Below are 4,897 nucleotides of genomic sequence, written 5' to 3'. Positions count from 1 at the left end.
TGGGTGTGGAAAGTTAGGAGGTGGGATTGGAGGAAAGAAATTATGACCTGGCTGCCTTTACTGCCTGGTGTGGGTCACTGTTTCTCCCTTTCAGAAAGCAGACACTCCATTTTTACCTTATTCCGTTTATTTTACGTGACATTTGCCTGACAACAGTGCCCCCTTAGAGAGCAAGATTTATTTATGATTGGGCAACAACACATTTTATGAGGGTCCAAGGCTTGTTTATTTATTTAGGATTTCTATAATTCATCTACTTCCTAAGGCACTTAAGGGTCTTGAAACACGTTTAAAAGTAAGCATTGGGCAGCTGGTCTTAAGACTCAAAAAGTGCTAAAGACATAATTAACCTTCCTTCTTTTTTTTTTTAAAGCATTTCTTAATTTTTAAAAAACAATTTATTTATTTTTGATTGCACTGGGTCTTCGTTGCTTTGCGCGGGTTTCCTCTAGTTGCAGCGAGTGGTGCGCGGGCTTCATTGCGGTGGCTTCTCTTGTTGCTGAGCATGGGCTCTAGGCACGTGGGCTTCAGTAGTTATGGCTCGCAAGCTCTAGAGCACAGGCTCAGTAGTTGTGGCTCGCGGGCTCTAGAGCGCAGGCTCAGTAGTTGTGGCACACGGACTTAGTTGCTCCGCGGCATGTGGGATCTTTCCGGACCAGGGCTCTAACCCGTGTCCCCTGCATTAGCAGGTGGATTCTTAACCACTGTGCCACCAGGGAAGCCCCTCAATGTTCCTTCTTGTCAGGTTGTTGAGACTTGTATTCTAAGCTAAAGTGCTGTATGGCAGAGGGGAGACAAGGGAAGATATTGAAGGTTAAGGGGGCAGAGTGGGACATGGTCAGTGGCATTTTGGAGCCGCCTGTCTGGTGCCAGTGTGGAGCCTAGATTCTAGAAGACAAGACTGTCGTCAGGGAGACCACTGCAGGGACAATTTTGTAGAGAGAGAAGGATGCAGAGGGCCTGAGCAGGGATGGAAAGCAAAAGTGTGGCTTGAACAGAAAATCATAACAGGAATGGGCAGTTCTTAGTGATTGGGCATAGGGATGGGAGGGGGAGTGAATCACTTCATGAATCAGAAGGTAGGTACATAGATATACAATACTGTATATAAAAACCTCAACTGTTTCCAGGTTGCTGACTAAAAATTTGTTAGTTTATCAGAGGTTAAAATGTCCTTCATCCTTTCTGGTGTGACTCTGATAAGTTTTATTTTCTTTCACGATGTTTGTGCATAAAACACGAATGAGTCACATGACTGAAACTGTTTTATGTTCTCCTTGGTTAGATGTGTGTACAGAGGGAGTTGTTCTTTGAGGTGGAGGATAAGGGGGACAGGGGGACCTGGGTGCTCACTTATTTCAGAGGACCATTTGCCTAGTCTATTAATATTCACACATACCACTGAGTAGAAAACCTAATTATCAGCCTAATCCATGCTATCTTACTGCAGGAGACTGGAGTGTGAGTTATAACCACTGCATATATAGGCCACTAAACCAAAAAAGAGGTAAAGAGGTGATACCATCCCTGTCCTGGAAGAGCTCATGACCTGGGAAATGAGACAAACCAAATGGCCTTAGAGAAAATATCCTTAGGATCCTACAAAGCAAGAGGTCATCAAGTTCCAGGCCACTTATTATGGGACTCTTGGGCAAATCTCTTAATAAAAAAGGTTATGATGTATTGAGTATCTAGTATGTGCTGAGCACAAAATCACTTCAACGAATGTGTCATGTATCTTCATCATAAGATATTCATAGCAACTGTAATTGTTACTAGCCTTATAATAGAAATAAAGAAACTGAGCCCAGAGAAGTTAAGTAGCTTGCCCCAGGGCCCTACAGCAGCTAATTTGGGAAGGGGGAAATGTGAATCCAGGCTAATCTGACATAAAAGCCCATATTTTTCCACTACAACTCTCAACTATAAAATGGTGGTGAAAATATCCACATCACAGGACCATGGTGAGGATTAAACGAGATAATATGGGAGAACCCAGATACACAGAGGATACGCAGTAGAGTCGTGTTTCCCCTCCCCTGTCACCCCTGCTCTTCCTCAGGACAAGACTCTGTTTTTTAGGTTCTTCCAGAGCCTGCTGGGTACCCCTCTCCTCCACAGTAGGGTATCTCACCTGCCTCATTCCCCAGCTGGACGCCGAGCCCTTTGAAAGACAGGTGGAGGCCTCTGTCATTAACATGACTTTAAAGCTGAGGCCAAGCCAGACAGAGGCATGAGAGAAATTCAGGGACTGGTGGTATCACACTAAAATGTCTTTATAGCATTATGGTCTAAGCAAGCTACATAAGAATAGGAAAAGAATCATTTGGGGATCAGTGGAATTCTATCAAAAGGAGAAGCATCCAGGGTTTGGGGACTTTACCCATTCTGCCCATTTATACCAATCGAGTGTTTTAAAAGGGGCGCACCAGGTCATCTGTGATTGGAGTGAAATCAGACCCCCCAGGTGCTATGGTCTAGTCTCTGGTTGTTTTATTCATTCACTCAACAAACATATATATATATATATATATATATATAGAGAGAGAGAGAGAGAGAGAGAGAGAGAGAGAGACAGAGAGACAGAGAGAGAGACAGAGAGAGAGACAGAGAGACAGAGACAGAGAGAGAGACAGAGACAGAGTACTTGCTATACATCAGGCCTATGTGAGATACTAGGGATACAACAGCAACAAACAGGTTTCCTGCTCTCAAGATTCCTGTTCGGTTTCATTCTAATAAAGGAGAAAGATGAGGAAAACACATGCAAACACAAACAAACCCCACGTCAGCATACAAGTGAATAAAATAGTAGCATGTTGTTCTAAGCGTTGGGAAGAGAGTCATCAAGGGACTGAGGTTCTGAATAAGGCGGTGGTGGGAACGCAGGACCTACCTTAGGCAGGGTGGGCAGGAGAGGCCTCCCTGAAGCAGACATCCAAGGAAGAGCAGGTGCTGGCTCTGTGGAGACAGGTGGGAAGAGTGTCCCAGTCTCAGGCAAAAGTCCCAGTGTGAGCTCAGCAGATTTGAGGAACTGAAAGGAGACAGCTGTAGGAGAAGCAATAAGCATTCTAATTGACTATGTGAGGAACCCAGGAATGGTGGCAGAAAGAGTTTTATATGACTATTCAGGAAAGACTCCATGAAGAACTATATTTCTAAGGAGACTGGTGAACTGGTGTGTGTGTGTGTGTGTGTGTGTGTGTGTGTGAATTCCAGCTGAGAAAATCACCATTTGTTTGTCTTTTTTTGTTTGCCATTTGTTTGTCTTTTTTTTTTTTTTTTCAACATCTTTATTGAATCTGTTACAATGTTGCTTCTGTTATATGTTTTGGTTCTTTGGCCACGAGGCATGTGGGATCTTAGCTCCCTGACCAGGGATCAAACCTGCACCCCCTGCATTGGAAGACAAAGTCTTAACCACTGGACTGCCAGGGAAGTCCCTTGTTTGTCGTTTTAGGATTGAAACATGTGGCATGGCCACAACCTAGCTAGTGTTGCTCTTTTCTTTGCAAACAGGCTCCACAAGGTTTGGGGCTGAGAATGGGTAGATTTAGTGGTTGATGACCAATTCCCTGAGAAAAGTGATCAGGTTGGGTGTGTGTGACTCCTGATATTGACTAGACTGCTTTAGAGAGGGTCATTGCTGCTTTCAAAAAGGACTAAGTAGCCACTGGCCTGTGTCATGTGGGCACTGCCTGGGGTGGAGTTCTGTAGATGTTGCTCCTGGGGTTAGCCGTTGAGTAAATGTTTATCAAGACAGTATGGCATAGTGGTGCCAAGTGTGGCCTCTGGAGTGGGAATCACCACCACTGGCTCACTGTGTGAACTTGGACTAGTTAGTCACCATCTCTGTGCTTCGAATTCCTCATAGAGTTACTGTCAGAATTAAAAAGTGAACATGGGGCCTCCCTGGTGGCGCAGTGGTTAAGAATCTACCTGCCGATGCAGGGGACATGGGTATGGGCCCTGGTCCGGGAAGATCCCACATGTCGCAGAGCAACTAAGCCCGTGCACCACAACTACTAAGCCTGCGCTCTAGAGCCCGTGAGCCACAATTACTGAAGCCCACGTGCCTAGAGCCCATGCAACAAGAGAAGCCACTGCAATGAGAAGCCCGTGCACCGCAGTGAAGAGTAGCCCCCGCTCGCCACAACTAGAGAAAGCCCACTCGCAGCAACAAAGACCCAGTGCAGCCACAAATAATAATACATAAATAATAAATAAATTTATTTTTTTTTTAAAGTGAACATGTCCTAGCAGTCTATAAGTACGTGATAGGTACTCAGCAAATACTGCTTTTTTTTTTTTTTCCTCCCTTGAGTTAAGGATGTGAGAAAAAGGAATCATAATGGAAAGAAGTTGAGGAAGTGTTGGATAGAATCTGCAGACTTGCTATGTGGAATGTGGACAGTGAGAGGGAAAAATTGAAATGGGTCTCAAGTTTCTAGCTTGGCATACTGCTTGACGGTTGTATCATTTAAGACTATTTCTGACTCCAGTCACAGAATATTAGGCAAAAAAAGGGATTTATTGCCTCACGTCTGAAAAATCCTGGGTACAACCAGCTTCGGGACCCAGGCCCAATCCTGTGATCAGGGCCCAGTGATCTTGGCTCTGCTCTGCTTCATGCCAACTTCATTCCTTCTCAGACTTCATGTGCCCTATAGTGGTACAGGGGCTGCCAACAGCTCCAGGCTTGTCCTCCCAGATCCTGTATAATAAATAGTTAAAGAATAACAATAGTTAACACCCACATTTTCTTTTTTTTTTAATTTTTAGCAAAACTTTTTACTCTCACTTTTTTCTTATTAGTCATCCATTTTATACACATCAGTGTATACATGTCAATCACAATCTCCCAATTCATCACACTACCACCCCCACCACCCCTGCC

The sequence above is a fragment of the Orcinus orca genome, chromosome 4 (assembly GCF_937001465.1).
Source record: "Orcinus orca chromosome 4, mOrcOrc1.1, whole genome shotgun sequence".
Taxonomy (NCBI): domain Eukaryota; kingdom Metazoa; phylum Chordata; class Mammalia; order Artiodactyla; family Delphinidae; genus Orcinus; species Orcinus orca.
The sequence above is the reverse complement of the archived record's forward strand: the minus strand, read 5'-3'. Positions refer to the sequence as shown.